Source organism: Canis aureus, chromosome 10 (genome assembly GCF_053574225.1).
Source record: "Canis aureus isolate CA01 chromosome 10, VMU_Caureus_v.1.0, whole genome shotgun sequence".
NCBI lineage: Eukaryota > Metazoa > Chordata > Mammalia > Carnivora > Canidae > Canis > Canis aureus.
The window spans coordinates 22,234,574-22,259,048 of record NC_135620.1 but is presented as its reverse complement, the minus strand read 5'-3'; the positions used below and the strand labels follow the sequence as shown (position 1 = coordinate 22,259,048).

Here is a 24,475-nt window from a genome sequence, read left to right as displayed (position 1 = left end):
TCCCACGTGGGGCTCCCGGTGCATGGAGCCTGCTTCTCCCTCTGCCTGTGTCTCTGCCTCTCTCTCTCTCTCTCTCTCTGTGACTATCATAAATAAATAAAAATTTTTAAAAAATTAAAAAAAATTATCCGTGTTTCATAGATGCTCAGAACAGTGAGGATTAAAGAAGGCAAGGAACTTGGTCAAGGCCACACAGTTTGTGAATGGTTAGGTTGGGATACACCATGAGGACAAAAGATTCAGTGCTGGGGGACACCTGGGTGGCTCAATGGTTGAGCATCAGCCTTTGGCTCAGGTTGTGATCCTGGAGTCCTGGGATCGAGTCCCACATCAGGAGCCTGATTCTCCCTCTGCCTATGTCTCTGCTTCTCTGTGTGTGTGTGTGTCTCATGAATAAATAAATTAAATCTTAAAAAAAAAAAGTTAAATAGTGCTAACTGTAGCCAGCCATATGCTGATTTCTCACTTGGGGAGAGGAGTGAAAGCTTTAAATCCCATAACTGCCATTCATAACTGGGTTACAAAACTCTTTCTTTGTCACTGGATCCTGTGCTCCTCAAGGGCAGCCAGTATTTTATCTTACAGCTTTCTTCAGATATAATTAACATAGGAGAAACTGAACCCAAGGTGTACAATTTATTAAATTTGAAATATGTATGTACCCGTGAAACCATCACCATGATCAAGATAGTGAACAGATCAAACACTTCCCCACCTGAGGCAATCACTGATTGGTTTTCTGTCACTATAAATCAGTTTGCATTTTCTAGAATTTTCTAAAAATGGGATCATACTCAGCCTGGTTTCTTTGACTCAGTAGAATTACTTTGGGATTTATCTGTATTGTTGCCATATATCAATAGTTTATTCCTATTTTATTTTTAAATTAATATATGGTGAAAATAACAACTTTGGTGAGCAGGTCTATGATTTTAATACACATTTAGGTTTGTGTAACCACCACCACAATCAGGATACAGAAGAAAAACTCTCTGGTGCTATCCTTCAGTAGTTCTACCTCTCTCTACCCCTGGGCCTTGGGAACTACTGATCTAATCTCCATCAACATAGTTTTGTCTTTCTGAGAGCATCGTATTAATGGAATCAGGCAGTAGGTAGCCTTTTGAGACTGGCTGCTTTTACTCAGCATAATGCCTTAGAAATTCATTCAAATTATGTTATTACTTTTTTTCTGAGTAGTTTTCATTGTATGGATGTATGCATCTGTTTATTCATTCACTCACTGAATTTTCAAGTTGTTTCCAGTATTTAACAATTATCAATAGAGCTGCTATAAACATTTGTTTAACATACATCTTCATTTCTCTAGGATAAATATCTATGAGTAGGGTTGCTGCATCCTACGGTAAGCAGATGTTTGACTAGGAGAAACTGCCAAATGGTTCTCCAAAGTGGTGTATCATTTTGTATTTCTATCTGCAAGGGTATGAGAATTGCAGCTACTCCATCTCCCCACCAGCACTTGCTTTTGTCAATATTTTCTATTTTAATTATTCTATTAGACATGTAGTGGTACCTCTTCACAGTTTTAATTTGCATTTACCTAGTGGCTAATGATGTAAAAACATCTGCTTTTAGTGTAACAATTGATATATTATGGCTTAAGTCTACCATTTCATTTTTTTATCTCTGTTTATTCTCTCATTTCTTATTTCTTTGTTTTCTATTTTTGGCCTTCTGGGTTCTTTATATATTTTAGATATGTCCTCTACCCAATATAGGATTTATAAATATTTATAAATACTTTGAAGTATATGGCTTTGACATTTTCTTGATGATGTCTTCTGAAAAGCAGAAGTTTTACATTTTGAAACCTAGTTAACTTTTCATTTATGGATTGTGCTTTAGGTGTCATAACTAAGAAATATTTGCTTAGGGATCCCTGGGTGGCGCAGCGGTTTGGCGCCTGGCTTTGGCCCAGGGCACGATCCTGGAGACTCGGGATCGAATCCCATGTTGGGCTCCCGGTGCATGGAGCCTGCTTTTCCCTCTGCCTATGTCTCTGTCTCTGTCTCTCTCTCTCTCTCTCTGTGTGAGTATCATAAATAAAAATTAAAAAAAAAAAAGAAATATTTGCTTAATCCAAGGCCACAAAGATATTCTTCAATATTTGCTTCTAAACATTTTACAGCTTTAGCTCTTACATTTAGGTCTGTTATCTACTTTGAGTTAATTTTCGTGTGTAACATGAGGCAAGTGCATAAATTCTTCATTTTGTATGAAGATATTCAATTGTCCCCAGCGTCATTTGTAGAAAATACAACTGAATTGCCTTAGCACATTGAATGAAAATGAATTGACCATTGGGGTGCCTGGGTGACACAGTCAGTTAGGCATCTGGCTCTTGGTTTCAGCTCAGGTCCTGATCTCAGGGTCATAAGATGGAGGTCTGAGTTGGGCTCCCTGTTCAGACTCTCAGACATGCTTGAGACTTTCCCTCTCCCTCTGTCCCTCCCCACCCCACCACTCTCTCTCTCAAAGAAATAAATCTTAAAAAAACAAAAAGAGAATGAATTGACTATAAATGTAAGGGTTTATTGTGGTACTCTCAATTCTGATATGTATATGTGGGGGGCAGTAACACAATGTGTTGATTACTGTAGCAGTAGAGTAAGTTTTTATTTGAAATATGTTATTGAGTTATATTTGAAATAGAACATTGCATAAGTTTAAGGTATATATATTAGTTTGATGCATTAATATTGCAAAATGATTGTCATAACAGCATTAGTTAATACTTTTTTAAAACATTTATTTATGATAGCACAGAGAGAGAGAGAGAGAGAGAGGCAGAGACACAGGCAGAGGGAGAAGCAGGCTCCATGCACCGGGAGCCCGACGTGGGATTCGATCCCGGGTCTCCAGGATCGCGCCCTGGGCCAAAGGCAGGCGCCAAACCGCTGCGCCACCCAGGGATCCCGCATTAGTTAATACTTTGACGTATTAATGTTTGTAATACAGTTTTGGTATCTATAACACTGTGCCATGTAATAGGTCTCCAAGACTTATTTATGTACTAGTTGCAAGTCTGTAACTTAAACAACATCTCTCTCATTTTCCCTTCCTCCAACCCCTGGTACCACCATGTCCCTCCAAGCTTTTACAATTTCAGTTTTCTGGATTCCACATATAAGAGATATTATACAATATTTGTGTTTCTCTGACTTACTTGGCATAATGCCCTCAAGGTCCACCCGTGTTGTTGCAAATGGCAGAATTTCCTTTTTTCTCATGGCTGAATAGGACTCCATTGTATAAATATACTACATCTTCTTTATCCATTCAACTGTTGACATTTAGGTTATTTCTATATCCTGGCTATTGTGAGTAGGGCTGCAATGAACATGGGAGTGCAGATATCCTTTTGATATCCTGTGTTTATTTCCTTTGGATATATATGCAGAAGTGGGATTGCTGGATCACATGGCAGCTCTATTTTTAATTTTTTGAGGATCCCCCATACTGTTCTCAATATCGGCCCAACCAGTTTAAAATCCCACCAACAATGCACAAGAGTTTCCTTTTCTCTATGTCCTCCCGACACTTGTTCTCTTGTCTTCTTTGACACCTGTCAAAATGATGAAGTGATATCTCATTATGATTCTGATTTGCACTTTCCGGATGACTAGTGATGTTGAACACCTTTTCATGTACCTGTTGGCCATTTAAATGTAATTTTTGGAAAAATGCCTATGTAGTTCCTCTGCTTGCTTTTCACTGGATTTTTTCTTATTATTAAATTCTATGATTCTTTAATAAATTTTGGATATCAACCCCTTATCCAACATGTAGTATGTGAACATTTTCTCCCATTCTGTAGATACCTTGTCATTTTGTTGACTGTTTCTCTTGCTGTGCAAAAGATTCAAGTTTGATGTAGTCCTGCTTCTTGTTTTTTTTTTTTCTTTTGTTGTTTGTGGTTTGGGTGTCCTATCCAAAGAAACACGCCATGGCCAGTGTTGAGGAGATTCTTTCCTATGCTTTCTTCTAGTTTTATGGCCTCATGTCTTATGTTTGAGTTTTTGATCTATGTTGAGTTAATAGTTTTTGTGAGTGGTGTCAGACAGGAATCTGATTTAATTTTTCTGCATGTGGTTACCCAGTTCCTCATTACCAGTTGTTGAAGAGACTATCCTTTCCCCACTGAATGTTCCTGGCTCCCTTCTCAGTTATTAGTTGACTGCAGATGTAGGTGTTTAATTCTAGGCTTTTCTTTTCTGTTCTGTTGATCTGTATGTCTATGTTTATGCCAGTACCATACCTTTCTTGTTACTGTAGACTTGCAGTTTGAAATCAAGAAATGTGACGCCTCCACTTTTTTGGGGATTTTGTTCTTCTTTCTTATGATTGCTTTGGCTAATTGGGGTCTTTTGTAGTTCCATATATATTTTAGGATTATTTTATCTACTTCTGTGAGAAATTGGAATTTTGATAGGGATTCCATTATAGATGGCTTTGGTTAGCATGGACATTTTAACAATCCACTCTTCCATTCCACAAACACACGATGTCTTTTGTATCTTCTTAGATTTCCTTTTGCAAAATCTTTGGCTTTTATTATACAGATCTTTCACTTCTTTTGTTTAACTTATTCCTAACTATTGTATTGTTTTTGATGCTATTGTGAATGGGATGGTTTTCTTTATTTCTTTCTCGAAAGTTTCAGTATATAGAAAAGCAACTGATTTCTGTGTATTGATTTTATATCCTGCAACTTTACTGAATTCATTGATTAGATCCAACAGTTTTTCAGTCGTCTTTTGGATTCTTCAACATATAAAATCATGTCATTAACAAATAGTGATAATTTTATGCTTTCCTTTTTGGATCCCTTTTATTTCCTCATCTTGCCTGATTATTCTAGCTAGGACTTCCGTTTAAGTGGAAGAGTGAACACTCTTGTCTTATTTTTTATCTTAGAGGGGAAGCATTCCATTTTTTTCCTGTTGAGTATAATGGTCATGTCATATATGCCATATTTATGTTCAGGAGTGTTCCTCCTATGTACCCAATCTGGAGTTGGAGTTTTCATCATGAAAGTATGTTGCATTTTGTCAAATACCTTTTCTGCATCTATTGATTTGATTATATGATTTTTATCTTTCATTCTATTAATGTGGTATATTGGTTTGTGTATGTTGGACAACCCTTGCATCTCAGGGATAAATCTCACTAGGTCAAGGTATTCCTTTTAATGAATTCTTGAAGTCAGTTTGCTAATATTTTGCTAGAATTTTTACATCTATTTTCATCAGGCATATTTGTCTACAGTTTTCCTTTCTTGCAATGTCCTTCTCTGAGTCTGAGTTTGGCATCAAGGTAATGCTGGCCTCATAGGATGAGTTTGGGAATGTTCCCTCCTCTTTAATTTTTTGGAAAAGTTTAAGTATTGGCATTAATTTTTCTTTAAAATATTTGGTAGAATTTTGTCATGAAGCCATTAGGTCCTGGCATTTTCTGTGTTGAAAGGTTTGTTTTTGATTACTGATTCAACCTCCTTACTCACTATCAGTTTGTTCAGACTTGCTATTTCTTCCTGGTTCCGTCTTGGTAGGTTGTATGATTCTAGGATATTATCCATTTCTTCTGTTATCTAATTTGTTGGCATATAATTGTTCAAAGTAGTCTCTTGTGATGCCCCGTATTTTTGTGGTGTCAGTTATTATTTCTCCTCTTTCATTTCTGATTTTATATATTTAAGCCTCCTCTATTTTTTTTCTTAGTCTTGCTAGGGGTTTGTCATTTGTGTTTATCTTTTCATAAAACCAGCTCTTTGTTTTGTTGATTATTGCTGTTGTTCTTCTGATCTCTATTTCATTTATTTCCACCATTACCTTTATTATTTCCTTTCTTCTACTAACTTTGGGCTTAATTTGCCTTTCTTTTTCTAGTTCCTTGAGATGTGAAGGTAGGCTTTTAAATTTCTATCATTTTAATTTTTGTGATCTTTCTAATTTCTTAGTATGTGCACTTATAGTTCTATACTTCCTTCTCAGAACTGCTTTTACAATGGAGCACCTGGGTGGCTCAACCAGTTGGGTATTGACTCTTGGTTTCAGCATGAGATCAGCCCTGTGTCAGGCTTCATGCTCAGCCTGGACTCTGCTTGGGATTCTCTCCCTCTGCCTCTCCCCACCTCTCTAAAGCAAATAAATAAATATTAAAAAAAAAAAAAAAGAACTGCTTTTGCAGCATGCCATAGGTTTTGGTAACTTGTGTTTCTATTTTCTTTTGTTTGGTGATATTCTTGGACTTCTATTTTGATTTCTTCTTTGACCCAATGGTTATTTAAGAGTGTGTTATTTAGGGGGATCCCTGGGTGGCTCAGCGGTTTGGCACCTGCCTTTGGCCCAGGGCGCAATCCTGGAGTCCCGGGATCGAGTCCCGCGTCGGGCTCCTGGCACGGAGCCTGCTTCTCCCTCTGCCTGTGTCCCTGCCTCTCTCTCTCTCTCTCTCTCTCTCTATTATGAATAAATAAATAAAACCTTAAAAAAAATAAGAGTGTTATTTAGCTTTCATATATTTGTGTAGATTTTCCAGCTTTCCTCATATTGTTGACTTCTAGGGCCATACCACTGTGGTCAGAAAAGATCCTTGGTATGCTCTCAATCTTCTTAAATTTGCTAAGACTTGTCTTGTGTCTTATCTTATGATCTATCTTTGAGGATGTTCTGTGTACTTGAGGAGACAGGTCAAAACAACTACAATTCCTTGAGAATAAGGTCCATTTTGCTCCTTCTGGTACTAACAACCTACATTGGGAATACATTGGGAATGCAAGCTGTTGTCTTCAAGGTTTTCACCACACTGGAGGGAGGAGAATGGGGCTTGGGTAAGTTAAAAAACCACAAAGTTCTACCAAGATTCAGCTAGGCTTTTTGTTTTTTGTTTTTGGCCTTGACTAAACATTTCCTTGGTTGCTGTAAACTTTTAGTTTTTAGAGTTCTAATAAAGCTGATTCTGACAGTTTTTGCCAGTGTATTTCCTGATTTTGTGTAGGGATGGACTTTTGTGGATTCCTAACTTCAACATTTTTGCTGACACTGCTCCTACACCATTTACATTTAATGTAATTATTGATGTGATTGAATTTATGTCTATTATTTTATTATCTGTTTCTTTGTTCACCCTCTCTCCATTTCCTCTATCTTGCATGTTTGGGTTATTTCAACATTTTTTAAGTATTCCATATAAATGCATCTATTGCATTTATAACTATCTTTTTTTCTTAAGATCGACATTTTATTATTTTAAGTGGGATGTAAAACCTTACCACCATACAGATTCCTCTACTCTCCCTTCTTTATGTTGTCCTTTCATTATTATATAAACATACTTTGAAAACACCATCAGAAAATGCTATAATTTTTTTCAATCATAAAACATATTTTAAAGAACCAAAGAATATGTCAAATAATAAAAACAGAATGTTAACCTAGATTTTACCATTTCTGTTGATCTTCCTTCATTCCTGATATTTCAAGTTAACTTCTGGTATCATTTCCCTTCTGCCTAAAGACCTTCTTGTAGCAATTATTTAAGGGTAGGTTTACTGTCAAGGAATTCTCTTAGTCTTCCTTCATTTGAGAATGTTTTTATTTCATTTTCACTCCTGAAGGATATTCTTATTGGCTATAGAACTTGGGTCTATTTTTTTCCCCCTCCATCACTGTAAAGATGTGATTCCACTTCTTTCTGGTCTCCACAATGAGACTTCCTTCTCAACTTCTGTGGTAAATCTGAACTAATTTAAATGTATTCCCCTACACTAGATTATTTGATTTTTGGGTATTGAGTTTCTTAAGTTCTTTATACATTTTGGATACTAACCCAAATCAGATATGTCATTTGCAAATATCTTTCCCATTCTGGAGACTGCCTTTTAGTTTTGTTGATTGTTTTCTTTGCTGTGCAGAAGACTTTTATCTTGATGAAGTCCCAATAATTTATTTTTGCTTTTGTTTCCCTTGCCTCCAGCAATGTGTCTAGAAAGAAATTGTTATTGCCAAGCTCAGAGGTTGCTGCCTGTGTTCTTCTCTAGGATTTTGATGGTTTCCTGTCTCACATTTAGGTCTTTCATCCATTTTGAATTTATTTTTGTGTGTAGTGTAAGAAAGTGGTTCAGTTTCATTCTTCTGCATGTGCCTGTTCAGTTTTCCCAACACCATTTGTTGAAGAGACTGTCTTTTTTCCCTTGAGTATTCTTTCCCACCTTGTTGAAAATTAGTTGACCATACAATTGTGGGTTGATTTCTGGGTTTTCTATTTTGTTCCATTGATCTCTGTGTCTGTTTTTTTGCTAGCACCATGTTGTCTTGATGATTAATAGTGTTTGAAGTCTGGCATCGTGATGCCTCCAGCTTTGCTTTGCTTTTTCATGATTGCTTTGGCTCTTCTGGGTCTTTTGTGGTCATACAAGTTCTAAGATTGTTTGTTCTAGCTCTGTGAAAAATGCTGGTGCTTTCTGACAGAGATTGCACTGAATATGTAGGTTGCCTTGGGTAGTACAGATATTTTAACAATGTTTGTTCTTCCAACCCATGAGCATGGAATGTTTTCACATTTCTCTGTGTCCTCTTCAATTTCTTTCATGAGTATTCTATAGTTTTCAGAGTACAAATCTTTTATCGCTTTGGTTAGGTTTATTCCTAGCTACCTTACAGTTTTTGGTGCAGTTGCAAATGTGATTGATCCCTTGATTTCTTTTTCAACTGCTTCATTATTGATGTATAGAAATACAACAGATTTCTGTATGTTGATTTTATATCTTGGGACTTTGCTGAATTGATGTATTGGTTCTAGCAATTTTTTGGTAGAGTCTTTCAAGTTTTCTACATAGAGCACCATGTCATCTGCAAATAGTGAAGTGGAGCTAGGTGTATTATGCTAAGTGAAATAAGTCAGAAAAAGACAAATGCCATATAATCTCACTCATATATGTAATTTAGGAACAAAAACAGATGAACATATGGGAAGGGAGAAAAGAAAAAAAGGAGAGAGGGAAACAAGCCATAAGTGACTCTTAACAATAGAAAACAGGGGCACCTGGGTGGCTCAGTCGGTCAAGCATCTGCCTTTGACTCAGGTCATGATCCCAGGGTCCTGAGATGGAGTCCCACATCCAACTCCCTGCTCAGCGGGGAGTCTGCTCCTTTCTCTCCCTCTGCCCCTCCCCCTGCGTGTGCTCTCTCTCTCTCTCTCTCTCAAATAAATAAATGAAATCTTTAAAAAAACCAATAAAGAACAAACTGAGGGTTGACGGAGGGGAGGTGGTGGGGGACTGACTAGGTGGATAATAGGTTAAGGAGGGCACTTAGGATGAGCACTAGGTGTTGAATGTAAGTAAATGAATCAGAATTCTACTTCTGAAAACAATATTGCACTGTATGTTAACTAACTAGAATTTAAATAAAAATTTGATGGAAAAAATGTATTACCCTATAAATAATGTGTCTTTTTTCTGCAATATATATTATTTATTATATATTTATATATTGCATATATTTTATAATTATATACAGTATTATATATTATATGTGCATATAATATAACATAATGAACTTTTTAAGGAAACTGCCAAAATGTTTTCCAAAGTAGTTGTATAATTTTATATTCTTGCCAGCAGCTTAGAAACATTCTAGTTGCTCCATGTCATCACCAATACTTGGCATAGTTAGTCTTTTCCATTTAGCTTTCCTAGTAGATGTGTAGTGATATTTCATTGTGGTTTAATTTGCATGTAGTTAGTGACTAATGACGTTGAGCATCTTTGCAGGTGCAGTTTGCCATCTGTATTTTCTTTGGTGAAATGCCCATTCAAATCTTCTGACCATTAAAAAAAAATATGTTGTATTCTTATTATTGAGTTGTAAGCATTCTTTGTATACAGTAGTCCCCCCTTTTCTGTAGGGGATACATTTCAAGACCTCCAGTGGACGTGTGAAATTGTGGATGGTCCTAAACCCTACTTTTATTGTTTTTTTCCTACACATATATACCCACGATAAGATTTAATCTATAAATTAGACAGAAAAAAATTAGACATAGAAAGAGATCCACAATAATAAAATAGAATAATTACAATGTACTGTAATAACAATTACATGAACATGGTCTCTCTCTCAAAATATCTTATTGTACTATACTCACCATTTTTCTTCTTGTGATGATGTGAGATAATAAAATGCCTACGTGATAAGATAAAGTGAGGTGAATGATATAGGCACTGTAACGTAGCTTTAAGCTACCATCGACCTACTGATGATATATCAGGAGGATCACCTGCTTCTGGACTACACTAGACTATAGGTAACTGAAAACACAGAAAGTGAAACTGCAGATAAGAGGTGACTACTACAGTCTATATGTAAGCCCATTTTCCAGTATTTGATCAATATATAATTTGCAAATAATTTCTCTCATTCTGTAGGCAACACATTTCATTTATCTCGTGTTTGGCTTTCCCTCCAAACTCTGCCTAGTTCCATCCCTTCTTCTTTCCACTGATACCACCACCATCCTGGTTCACCTCTCCTGGATCATCCTCCCACTCTGGCTTGCCTCCTGGTCTTGCTTCCACACTTGCAGAAAGACTTAGACTGGATTACAGTCCAGTCTGGAAACAGCAGCCAGTAAGCATTTAAAAATGCACATTGGATCAATTCACTTCCATGTACCACATCCTTCAAAGGCCCTCCATTCCTTTTGCATTAAGCCCAAGCCCCTGATGGGGGGGGGGGTGCAAAATAGCCCCACCTCATCTGACCCCCACTGATCTGACCGTTCCCATTTTCTAGCATGATCCTCCTTACCTACCATGCTGCGGCCACAGTGCTCTTTTCCCTCAAACATACTGAGCCTGTTCTCATTCCAAGCCCTTCACATTAACTCTTCCCTCTGCCTTAGAGTGCCGTTTGCCCTGTTCTGCACGTTGCTGCCCCTTTTATCACTTACAAAGTTAAAATGTCACTGCTGTAGTGGTGCAGGGTACTGCAGTCGGTTGAGTGTCTGACTCTTGATTTCAGTCAGGTCATGATCTCATGGTCATGGGATTGAGCCCCATATGGAGTTCTGCACTCAGTGGGGAGTCTGCTTGGAATTCTATCTCTCCCTCTGCCCTTCCTGCTCATGCTCTTTCTCTTTCTTTTTCTCCCTGTCTGAAATAAATAAATATTTAAAAGAAATTGTCACTGCTCCAGATAGACATTCCTTGAACACCCAATATAAAGTACCTACCTCCATAATCTCTATGACACCATGCTATTTTATTTCTCTGCAGAATAGTCATTACCATATTACACTTTCACCATTGTTAGCCTGCCTTCACTAAAATATGAGTTTCATGACAGCAGGAACTTTGTCATGTTCACGTCTATATCCCTAGTGTCTAGACCCATGCCTACCACATCCTATGGGATCAATAAATTCTTGTTGAATGTCTTTGCCATGGCAACTACCTATGTACCTGGCACCTGGCCATACTGTAAATGTTTGCTGTCTGAATTTGTCACTTAATCCATCCCCATGGCACCAAGGGTCAAAAAGCAACCCTGAGCTAGCAGAGGGAGAGAAAAGATACACATGCAGGAAAATGACAAGAAAAAATTTGTAGAGAAGCCTAAAAGAGAAGATCAATTCCTCTAGAGGTGTTTTGGGAACTCTGTGACAGAGTTGCCATGTTCCTGGCTCTGACGTGGGCTCCGACCCGAGGGCCAGCCTTACCTTGGTTGTGGAGGCTGTGAGGCTCACACAGAATGCTCACAAGGCAATGGTGCCATGGCAGGAGCAGCCTCACAAGCCTTCACCAGGGGATGCCTGGGTGGCTCAGTGGCTGAGCACATGACTTCGGCTCAGGTCATGATCCCAAGGTCCTGGGATCGAGTCCCACATCAGGCTCCCCTCAGGTAGCCTGCTTCTCCCTCTGCCTATGTATCTGCCTCTCTCATGAATAAATAAAATCTTTTTTAAAAAAAGCCTTCACCAGGCCTACTTATCAAATATTTTAGACTCTTTGACTTCATCTGGTTTTACTCTGCTCCTGTACTTCCTGGTGTCTGCAGCTTGATTTTCCCATCCCACAATCCTCAGGCTGGTGGGTCAGCCCTGCCATGAACCAGTGACAGCTCTTTGCTCCCACGCTCTCTCAGGCCATGTGGCACCAGGCCTGCAGGCTAAGCGTGGCACCTAGGGTACATGGGCAGTTTTAACACATAGCACCACCAATTTCTTCTCTTCATGTTCTCCCATTGGCCTCATCTCTCCCTGAGAACCTGGTAGGTGAGTGGTCGGAGGAGTCTCTGTGAAGAGCTTACACTATTCAAGATGAATTGACATGACTGCTAAGGCCACCTTGGGGCATGGTGAGGAGCTGCTTTCCTGAGCACTGAGTCATCTCTGAGTCCTAAGAGAACAGCAGCCACCCACACTGTCTTAGCCTGGGAGAGAAGTTTCCCTGGGGTCAAGACCCTTGCCCGGGCTCCCAGAAGCCAGGTGAAGTCTATGTACCCAAGAGTCATGATGTAAACAAATTCCCATAAGCTGCTTTTCTGAGGTGGGGACTCCAGATGCCAGGGCCATGGATGGGCAGGGCTCACTGGAGAAATCCACCCTTCTGTGTGTGTGTGTGTGTGTGTGTGAGAGAGAGAGAGAGAGAGAGAGAGAGAGAGAGAGAGAACCTTCAGGGAAGTGGCTGCCTAGGGTGTGACCCTGTTTGTGGACTTCCCGGCTCGGAGGCAGCACAGGTCCTGTCACTCTTCTGTCCACTGGACATCTTACCTAATACTCCAACTTGGTCCCTATGTCCTGAGGCCCTGGCCTGGAGCTCAGAAGGGAGTGAGTCCAGAGGAGGATGAATCAGAGGAACCATGGAGAGCTGCTCAGGAGCTCTCTCTGACTTTGTTCTGTTGAGGCATCACCACCTCCATTCTAGCCTGGGTTGGAGATTTGAAGCAGGAATTCTCTCAGGGGACGACTCTTCCTACTTTTAGATTGCCCAGGGCATTGACCCCTCAGAGACCTATCCCTGAGCCCTCAGTCCCAGGACAAATCCTCTGTGGGGCCCAGGGGGTTTGTTCTGGGAGAATCGGAGGAGCTGTCAGGGCCCACCCAGGGTGTCCAGAAGGGGCTGATTCTGTGCTCAGAATAGGATGTGAACCTTCCTGGGCTGTGATGCCAGGGTAGGGTGGGACGGTGGATTGATGAGAGGCTCCTTGCTCTCTGGCCTCTCTCAGTAGTCCTCTTAGACAATGTCAAAGTATTCAAATTAAAAAAAAAAAAAAGAAGAAGAAAAGAAAAAATGCCAACACGAACTAGAAGATATGCTAAGTGCAATAGGTCTATCAGAGAAAGATAATTATCATGTGATCTCACTCATATGTACAATTTAAGAAACAAAACAGGGGAGTATAGGGTAAGAAAGGAAAAAATAATACAGAAATAAGAGACGAAATCAGAGAGTGAGACAAACCATATGAGACTCCTAATCATAGGACACAAACCAAGGGTGGCTGGAAGGGAAGGGAGTGGAGGGACAGGGGTAACTGGGTGATGGACATTAAGGAGGGCACGTGATGTAATGAGCACTGGGTGTAATATAAGACTAATGAATCACTGATCTCTACTTATGAAACCATTAATACATTATATGTTAAGTAATTGAATTTAAATAAAGTTTTAAAAATGCAAAAAAAGAAAGAAGAAAGAAAGAAAGAAAGAAAGAAAGAAAGAAAGAGAAAGAAAGAAAGAAAGAAAGAAAGAAAGAAAGAAAGAAAGAAAGAAAGAAAGAAAGAAAGAGAAAGACTGAGTCATCTCTGTCTTTGCTTGGTCCCGTCTCTCTGGCACCCACTCAAAGGCTACTGACCAGGAAGCAGGTGCTTTGTTTACCAGGTGGCACCTGCCTATCTGCCTTAGCCAAAGTCCAACCTCAACTCCTGACCCCGCCCTTTAAACCTTCATTGACCCTTCACCCTTCTTTCTCCCCAAGACCGCTACACCCCCTTTTCCAAAAGCAAGAGAAGGGGGAGTATCTCTGTTAGCCAGCAGAGGGCACTGGTGCCATAGGGTCAGAGCTTCAGAGGCAAGAGCTAGGAGAAGGGAACCACTAATCCCTGGGGAACACAGGACCTCAGGGTGGACTCTGGTCCCGCTGGACAGCAGATGATGGTTTGATGGACACACCCAATCCAGCACTGGAGGCACCCTTATCCAGCCTTCCCTGTGTGTTGTGCCCACACACCCAGTGTCCAAAGGGCAGGGTCAGGGCCCAGGAGTCTTGGAGTACTGTTACAGGTTCTAGCTACCGTAAGTGGTGACATAGGCATTGCCGGGGTAGGCTGTGGCCTACCTCTGCCCTACTACTCTCTTTAGCTCAACAGTTTCAGCCCCCAAACTCAAAATCTAGATGAAGCCAAGGCCCAGGGTCCAGCCTTGGCCCCAGATGCAGGCATACAAACTGTTAGCAGAGCGGGGGCCTCCCTATACTCTTCATAGGATGGGGTATTATGGAGGGCACCAGAAGGGTCCTGCTTCAACCCGTTCCACATCGTGGTTATCCCCAAATCCTGTCCTCTGATCCTACTCCCAAGTAGGCCCAATTCTCTCAATCCCCTATGGCCATAGATCTGATTCACCTGGATCAACTGAGCTGCCTTTTGGCCACTGCCCTGCCTCCAGTCCACAGCCAGATCCCAGACTCGGGTGAAGCAAACAGGGGCCTGGGGTGCAAAACTTGAGGAGGCACTCAAACTCTCATGGTCATGCCAGTAGACCTGGTCCCTGAGAGTGGATGCCTCCTTAGGTTCTGTGGCCTCAGAGACTGTTTGCCACACCCTGGTCCCACCCTGGCGTGCCCATGCTTCATTCATCATGGTAGTCATGCAAAGTTTTCTAAAGCATGGTCACTCCCGGTTACCCTCACAGGGCCCACCCTAGAATTTACTTCAACAAACATCTGATTATAGACCTAATTCTCTAGAAGGAGAGGAACCATGGGTCCTGCCCTGAGGAGCCCCTATCTGCCAAGATAAAATCCTGACTGTTGAGTATGCCATTTGAACCTCTTCCCAGTATGGCTCCCATTGACTGGTCCAGGCTCAGGAATTGGGACAGCGACACACAGCCATACCTGTACTGCAGGCAGAATCTGTCTCACACTTTTGAGTCTCCAAGCTTTTCCTTGGGCCATTCCTGCATCCCAGAATGCCCTCCCCCACGGCTGGCCTATGAAACTGTGACTCATCCTTCAAGGCCCTAATGAATGCCACCTCCCTGGAGTAGCCATCTGTGGACCCTGCTGAGATCAACAGCTCCCATCTCAGTACCCAACATCTCTGCCCCTTTGTCTAATTCTCCAGGTATTGCACACATTCGTCATTCTGCAATCAGCAGTGCACTTACTAAGTGCCTACTGTTTGTGAGGAGTGTACTGGGTGCCGGGGGGATGACTCTGACTGTTAACATTTGCATCCTCTGCCCTAGGAGAACACCCAGGTTAGTGATGGGGACCATGGCTGCTCACTTCCAAGTCCCCCATAAGACCAGCACAGGCACAGGGCTGAGCAACATTCCATGACTTGCAGATGCTCCTAAGTTATCAGTCTTCTAGAGTTATTTCTCCACTAAAAGCAAAGTAATACATGTGCTCTCCAGCCCCTGTGGAAAGCCGCTTCCAACATTCCTAAGGGCTTTCCAGGAAGGGAGAATGGCTTTGGTTTCCTCGGGTGCCCAGAGCTCCTTCTCCCAGCACATGCTGGTCCATTCTGCCCTCAGTATGGACCCAGTCCTCTCAAATACTACCAGAGCAACATTTTATGTTGAATATCTGACACAGTGACAGACTCATTGTGGTTTCTCATGGGCCAAACTGAACTAGACAGTCATACTTTCTCCTGGACCATCCTGGTGGGTGGTTCTCTGCTGACTCTTCATTCCTCCTCCTACCAGTCAGCTGGTCAGTGAACACATGCTTTCCTGTGGACACACTCGTTCAGAGAAAGCACTGGAACCTCTCACACCTGGCTGAGGTCCTACTTAAATTGAGCTCTTTTGTGGACCCACCTTCTTTTAAAGATTTTATTTATTTATTTATTTATTTATTTATTTATTTATTTATTTATTTATTCATTCATTCATTCATTCATTTATTTTAGAGATAGAGGGAGATGGAGAGAGAGTGCAAGTGGGGTGAGGGGCAGAGGGAGAGAGACAAGCAGATTCCATGCTAAGCACACAGAGCCTGACCACACGGCTCAATCCCACAATACACAGGCCATGATGTGAGCTGAAATCAAGCATTGGACACTAAACCAACTGAGCCATACAAGCCTCTCGTAGACCCACCTTCTGAGAGAGGAGAGAGAATCCACCTGTTATTAACAGCCCCTTCCTCTTATTCTATGTCTGGCTGGTCCTTGTCACTGTACTCTCAGTCTCTCCGCAGGCCCTAGAGGGCACACATGTGAACAGGGCAATGGCAAAGGGAGCAAAGGTCTCCTTGGATGGACAGAAATGACCACAGTGCTGCTCAGGGAAGCCTCATCCCTCTATCCTTCCTCCCTTTGGCCCATCAAAGACTTTCTGTGGCAATTGTCTTGTTGCCAAGACCACCTCAGGGAAAGTGTGCACGCTGCTGAGATAATCTGAGAACATCATCCATCCATCCATCCATCACCTACCCACACCACACCGGTCCATAGGGCATCTGCTGTGTTCAACCAAGTCTGGATCCTGGGGATACAGCAGTGAACAAGACCTGAGCCACCCTGTTCTCTTGCTTCATGCGCTGCTTTCCCTATATGAATATACCCGTAACTCAGCACTTGCTGAGCACATTGACACATTTCTGCTATCTTTGAGTTTGATGTACACCTACTGTTTCTGAAATGTGATCTTGAATGGGGCCCAACATGGACACTCTGAAAACTAGGTCCTCTCCTATGTCAAATTTATTGGCCAGGCTGAATGAGGGTTTGGCTCCCTGCCTCAAAGATATTATTTGGACCCAGCATGGGTCCAGCTTTGGGAAAAAGAAGGAAGGGACGATAATCTACTAGTGGGGGGCTTCACTAAACTGCCATCATGGTTGTCAGGACCCTTAGGGGCGCGCGCTCTCCATCCTGAGCCTTATTCCCAGGGCAGCCCCTGGAGTTGGGATTCCCAGGATGAGTCACCAGGGTCACCAGGGACTGTGCTCAGAGCACAAGCTCCACTCTTGCAGCATTTGGAGTTTCCCTGGCTGTCTCCCAGGCCAGCCACCCTGGTCCTTAGCCTGGGCCAGAAGTCAGTGATGGCATGGACAAGGGATGTTGGAGGGTCTGTCTGCCTGTCCCTCTCGCTGGCTTACCAGCTACTTCCAAGTGGCCCCATGCCGCCCACCCCACCTCCAGCTCTTTTGGACTGAGAGAGCTCCCCTATTTTCTTTCCAAGAGTCATAGTCTTCAGACTATCCTGAAGGAGACCCCTGTCACAGACTTGGGGGCCCCAAAGCAAGAATTTAGGTGACCCTGCCCACCCAGACTCCAGGCATTGCTTTGGTCTGAAGAGGCCAGGGAGGATCCAGGACTCTGTCTCACCATTGCAAACTCCCATCCTTCCTGGCTCAGATCCAGGCCCAGCCCACATTCAGTCCTGGACTGAGCTGCAAGCCCTGGGGAGGGAAGGAAGTAGCTGACCCTCAAAGCCAGCATTCCTCTGTGATGACTATAGTCTGCTTACTGCCCAACCACCCCATCAGGAGGGCAGTTCTCAGGGAGCTACAAGGGACTTCCCCACAAAGAGGCCTTTCCTAAAAAGGGGGTCTTCATTAGCTAGGGACATCAGGATCTGACTGGAGTCAGGAGAGCTGGGCCCAGAGGCCTCCTGGAAGCAGGTCAGAGGGCCACAAGGCCAGCCCTAGAAGCTTCTCACTCCATTTCTTCACTCTTTCAGTAAACACCGAGACTCTCCTTGTGGTTAACCCTGTTCTAGGCCCTAGGCGGGGCGCGGCTGCACCCTCCAAGGGCTCCAAGTCATGTAGGAGGAATCCCCCAGTAAAAAAAATAAGTACATAAAGGGGATCATTTCAGCAATGATAAGAGCTATAAAGACAATAAAACGAGACGTGATGATGTGCGCTGAGTGGTACAACTGGGGAGTTTGGCCGTGTGAGGGGGCCCCGATTTCTCACACTCCACCTGCCCAAGCACAGTCCCCTCCTCCCGCGTGCTCACAGCCCCCCCCCCCCCATCCCACCGCCCCTTCTGGGTGGGGACTGCGGCAGGTGCATTCAGGTGGGGCTTTTCCGGGGCCGGTTTTCCCCCAGCTCCTCTTGGAACTTCCAGAGGGCCACTGACCCGCGACGCTGGACGGCCGCCCGTCCCCCTCCGCCGCGCGAACCTCAGCGCTCCCGGCGCGGTTCCCGGAAACTCCTCGGTTTCCCTGTGGCCGCGGCGTTTGCAAGAAACCGAAACCCAGGCCCCGCCCCTCGGCGCGGCCCTGCGGTGCCGGCGTGGGGGCTGGGGCCGCGCGGGTGGGCCGATCCCCCGGGGCGGCAGCGTCCCGCGAGCAGAGTCAGCCCGGCGGCTCGGCACGTGCACGCCTCCCGCGGGAGCGCGAGTGGCTGGGGCCGCAGCGCGGCCTCCCTCTGCAGCGCCGGGGACGCGGGCGCCATTTCTGCGCGCCTACTGTGTGCCCGCCAGCGGGGGCATTTACGCAGAGCTCCGCACCCCGGTGCCGCTCGCCGCATCCTGCGGGCGGGCTGGGGCAGGGGGCGAGCGGCGGCGGCGGTACTGGGCGCGAGCAGCTCGCCAGCTCGCCCGAGCTCCCACGGCCCGGAGCTGCAGAGCGGGCTGGAAGCGCTGGGCCCGCGGCGGGAGGCTGGGCGGGAGGCTGGGCGGGAGGCTGGGCGGGGGCGGCGAAGGAAGCGCCCGGGGCTGCGGGCAGGTGAGCGGCCGGGCACGGGCGGGGCGGGCCCCGGCAGGGCAGCCACCCCGGCGGCGCGGCGGGGAGGCTTTGCTTTTCTCCGCCCTCCCTCCCTTTCCAGGAAGCCGGCCGCTTACCCCGACTCACCCCCAGCCGGGGCCGAGCTGGAATGTGGAAGTTAGCCTGAGAGGCTTGTGCCCCCTCCCCTCCCCTCCCCTCCCCTCCGCACACACGCGCGCGCGCACACGCACACTCAGATCTGGCTGGGGCAGCGCGATCGTGGGTCACCTGGAGGCGAGGGGCTCCAGGTCAGGACTCGGTACCCAGGGCGAAGTAGGGGTGCTGCTGCCCCAGGAAAGCCTGGAATTCTCCGAGGGGCGCTCTAGGAGCACGACAGTGGGCGCCGGCGGTACTGCAGGACCCGGTCGTGTGGGGGCGGGGAGGATGCTGCTCCCAAGCGGAGTGACTCTGGGACGTGGCCGCCAGGCCTCGCCCCGGAGCACCCCCGCACCCCCGCCCCCGGCCCCGGGCCTCACGGGGCGGATGGGGAGCTGAGGCCTCTTTCCTCCCAACCCAGTGTTTATAAGAAATGAAACTGCACAAGGCATCAGCGGCAGCCCACACTGACACCCGCGCCCCCTCCGCGGTTCCGGAACAGTCCACAGCGCCGGAACGATTCCTGGCCCCCTCTTCCATCGCAGGACCCCCTGGCTGCCGCCAGCTGCAGCCTCCCACTCTGTATTTAGGATTTTTGTAAGAGCACAACGCTTATTCTGCTGTGTCATACAGCATTTTTGCCAGAACTGTGAGAGGGGAGGGGCGAGTCTTCAGCCAAATCCGGAGCTGACCTAGAGCAGGAGTGCGATTCATGATTTGTTGAATGAATTAAGAAATGACTTTTTTTTCTTCCAACTAGGCTCCTTTCAGGCAGGGTGATGATGGCAGGATTCTTGAAGCTTTTGGATGCTTTCTGATGATCTGATGCCTGATTTGTGTTCTGCACTTAACAGTTTGGGATTGCCTGCATCCCAGGTTTGCTGGGAAAATAGAGATGATGCCTGGAAGGGATTTTTAGCGTCTCAGAAAGCCCACTCTTCGCATCTGGAAGGCTAGAAGGCTTGCTGGGGGGTTCATCTCTTTTTGGGGACCATGGCTTTCTCTTTGGATAGCCTGCCCCACAGGAGCCCAGGGTTTCCCTTCTCTCAAAAACCTGGTGAAAGCCTGGCAGGGTTCTGTGCTTCAGAACTAACTGGAGCCCCACCTCCCCAGGGGGGTGAACATTGTATTCTGAGAGCCTAAGGGAGGGGGCTAAGGACTGGCTTGGTCATCAGGGAAGAGGCTCCTACAAGGTTGATCTTGCCTCTGGAATGCCTATTGCAGAAATCACCTCAGAGGAAGTCTTGCCAGCCCAGGAAACTTCAGGGCCTGACACAAAGGAATTAATCCTTATTAAGTAATCGTATAGATGGGAGGCATGCCGTGAGACCAGAGCAATAACCTTCAGCTAACTCCACCTGAGTAGCCAGATAGATCTGTAGAAAAATGGAGACTTTGCTCCCTAGAAAGTCACCACCCTGGTGATAAATGCAGAAAAGGCAACATAAAAGTTAAGCGCCAGGGGGTTCTAAGGTGGGGAAGGATTTTGGTTTGGCAGTTTGGGGGTACTTCCTAGAGGACCAGGCATTTACTCTGGGCCTTGAAATGGAGACCGACACCGAAGTGTTTGGTGGGGAGGGTAGAAAAAGTGAGAATGAGACAGAGAGAGCCAGAGAGGGGGGAGACTGAGTGTTGCCAAATATCACAGGAAGATAGAGATAAGGAGCAAATGGAAGGAGCAAAGACATAAGGGGAAAAACACAGTATGTTCAGAGAACAGAAATGCAGTGAAAGTTGTTAACACTACTGTTAATACATGTCATTTTGCTCAAGTTTTAGTTTATAAAGTTTGGTAGTCTAATTCCATCTTCATAATAATCAGGAGAGATGGGCAGAGTATTTCTTTTTTACAGATGAGAACACGGAGACCCAGAGAGGAACAGTAACTTGCCTAGGGTCACACAGCAAGTAGTGGAAAGCACACTATCCCAAGGCTTTCAGACCCGAATCCTGTATTCTTTACACTGCCCTCTAGTTACTGCTCAAGGGTAGGGAAGCCGTGGGAGACAAGGTTGGAACCAGAGTGAGCCTCGACTGGAATGTGGGGCTAAGGAGTCTGAGGAAATTCAGAAGCTCCTGGTGGACCTGAATGTTTGGGAGATCAGCAGAATTAGGCAGATCATCCTAGTGCAGAGGCACCAAGAAAGGAAGACCAGACAGGGAGGGAAGGAGAGAGACCTGAAGGTAGGCTGTGGTAATAACAGTCTGGGACTGGAAAGTCAAAACATGAGGATTTAGGGAAAGAAGACCTGGAGGACCAGGTGAGGCAAAGAGGAGAGGAGGACAGGAAAGACTTCATCTGGGAAGGAACATGAATTAGGATGAGAGAAAGCTGCTGGGAGGCAGTGTAGACTGGGAAGGCCAAGAGTTCGGCTTATGTCTATGTGAATCTGTGGATAGGGTTGTAGTGGAGCATCCAGAAGGCAACCGGAGCTGTGTTTAGAGGCTACTTGCCCCCAAGGGATGGCTGAAATGACAGAAGATGAGTATTTTGAGTCAGCAAGGCTCACCCAAAATGCTGGCCCTGAATTACTACGAAAAACCTAGGGAAGGCTCTGTTTTGATTAGCACCGTAGGGGATACGTGATACATTTTCGAATGGGATTCAAGAAGTGTCACAACAAAAATTTGGGGTACTTAAACAGGGTATAGTTTTATTTCACTGATTTGTAGTGAGGCACTCCCAATCATGATAAGCAGATTTTTTTAAAGATTTTATTTATTTATTCATGAGACACAGAGAGCGAGAGAGAGAGAGAGAGAGAGAGAAAGAGAGAGAGGCAGAGACACAGGCAGAGGGAGAAGCAGGCTCCCTACACGGAACCCGGCTTGGGACTTGATCCTGGGACTCAGGGATCATGCCCTGGGCCGAAGGTAGGGGCTAAACCACTAAGCCACCCAGGCATCCCCGATAAGAAGATTTTTATAGGCTTCAAGATAAAATAAGAATCCCTAGACTTAAAAGTAAAAAAAAAAAAAGTCAAAGACCCCCTTCAGAGATGTAAATGACAACTTCATCAGTAAATTATAACATTGGGGAATTTGGGGACTTCTGGGTGGCTCAGCAGTTTAGTGCCTGCCTTCCACCCAGGGAATAGTCCCAAAGTCCCAGGATCGAATCCCACATCAGGCTTCCTGCATGGAACCTGCTTCTCCCTCTGCCTGTGTCTCTGCCTCTCTCTGTGTGTGTCTCTCAGGTGGCTCAGTGGTTTAGCGCCTGCCTTCAGCCCAGGGTGTGATCCTGGGGACCCCGGATCGAGTCCCACATCGGGCTCCCTGCATGGAGCCTGCTTCTCCCTCTGCCTGCTTCTCTCTCTGTCTGTGTCTCTGCCTCTCTGTGTGTCTCTCATGAATAAATAAATAAAATTAAAAAAAAAAGATATGGGCAAGATACAGCTACACAGTGTTGTTTGTATTCAGAAAATATGGAAATAACCTAGTAGGAGATTAATGGGTAAATAATTATCCTTATTAGAGAATAATATATACCCAATAATATGTATCATAGAAGTACATTTCATGGCATGAAAGATATACATACAGATGCAGATGATTATCTGTGAATTAAAATAAAGTTTTTGTCAAAGCACTTCTTACAGACTCCTATTGTCTTAAAAGGGTCATTTTGGTCAATTTCTGACACCGTATAAGATGCAAACTTCCTTTCCCTGATCTCATTTTGAATTTTCCAGTGCCTATATCAGGTTCTTCAAGACAAGACAAGCATCCATTTGCTGCCCAGAAAACAGACTTCACAACTCAGGAGCCACTTGCTTTCTGCTCTTCTTGCTCAGAAGGTCTTGATTTCTGTAGTGGGTGTCCACTCCACCTGTCACTTACAGCACCCTACCCCTTCTCCCCCTTCCTGGGTCTCAGCACCTTCCATTTTTCTTAGCCAGCTAAGGCTCATTCCTTGTGGTTCCTCCTGTCTCTTGGCCTCTCTCTCAGGGACTGCACCCACTACTCTCTGGGAGACAGCTCCGACCCATTCTTGTTGGTCTCTTGGGAACCAAGCTTCATGTTAATCACAGCATCAGATCCTGGTGCACGGGGATTGGATTAACCCATCCATTTCCTCTGTAGGAGGAAGGCAGCTGAGTGACTGACAGGTGGAATGCTGCATCAATGTGTCTATTTATAGTCTGTACCATTGCAACTGGGTGCTGCTGTGGAGGGAGAGCTGGGTGAGGGGAGTGACACAACCAGCGCAGCCTAGAGGAGCAATTTACTTCTGAGTCAGCAGCTTTGGGGAGGTGAAGGAAGGAACATGCCAGGCCAGAGTTCTGGACACTCAGCCCAGCCTTTAGGAGAGTGCAAATGGGGCAAGGTCTACTTTAAGGCACAAGAGTTAAGTGGTTGCCCTTTCCAGGGGACTGGGACCTGGGTTCCTTAATTCTTTGTCCACATCCATGGTCTTGACCGACCCTAAGCAACTTCCCCCATGCTGCCTAGAACCTCTCTGGGCCAAGCGCCGAGGGCCACAGGCAACACCAATGCTGCTGCTAAGGAGCACCCCTGTAAGGGCTCTGTGAGGCTGTGGAGGTGGCCTAAGACAGGAGTGCTAGGGAGCAAGGGTACCCAAGCCCTAGCCAACTCCGTAGCCAGGGCTTCTCCGAAACCCTTCTCCTTCTCCCTAAGGTCAGGTGTATGGCAGCCCCAAGGATGTAGACCCAGAAGCGGCACCCAGAGAGGTGCCTCTCTGTCGCTGTTAGGCTCTGGGCAGGGACCTCAAAAGCCACACAGCACCTGCTGTCCTCAAGTGCGGCTCTGTGCTTCACAGACATCGTTTCTGGGTAGCTGTAAACCAGCAAGTTAGGGCTGCTTGTTTTACAGTCGAGGAGGCTGAGGTTCCCAGTCCCGTGCCAGGCTGCACCTGCAGCGGCCAAACTGGGATTTCCTCTCTCCCTCCCGCAGCCCCAGTCAGCACCCCAGGCGCAGTAGGCTTTCCTGGACTTCCCCAAGGCAGGTGAGGGTCCTGGGGGCCGGCCGCCCCTCAAGAAGCGAGTAGTAGGAGGGCCCAGACGCTTCCTTCTTGGCACCCCGTTAGCAGGTTTGAGGAGCCAGGCTCGTTTACGGGGTTTCAATCCCGGGCTGTCCACTCTGAAGAGGACAGCAGGTGCCCGGGTGACCTGCTCACCTGCGCTCGGAAGACAGACGTCCCCCGCGCCCGGCGAGGAGGCTGAGAGCAGGCCGGAGAACGCGGAGCGAGGGGAGTGGCTGCGGGTGCGGGTGCGGGCCGGGGGCGTCCGGCTTTCCAGGACAGCCTTCCCCGGGCCGCGGGGGTGGGGGCAGGGGTGGGGGCAGGGGCAGGGGCAGGGGGAGGGGGAGGGGGAGCGGACGGGGCGGGCCCGCGGTCGCCCCAGGGCGGCGGCGCCGGCCGGAGGGGGTGGGGAGGAGCAGCCGC

The 24,475-nt window shown here is 45.6% G+C and overlaps 1 long non-coding RNA gene across 3 annotated transcripts in view; it reads right to left on the bottom strand.

The window, feature by feature from the left end:
* LOC144322075 (uncharacterized) overlaps positions 1-24,475 on the bottom strand; it is a 135,853-nt gene that overhangs the window by 29,244 nt on the left and 82,134 nt on the right. The gene's annotated exons all lie outside the window — the stretch shown is intronic.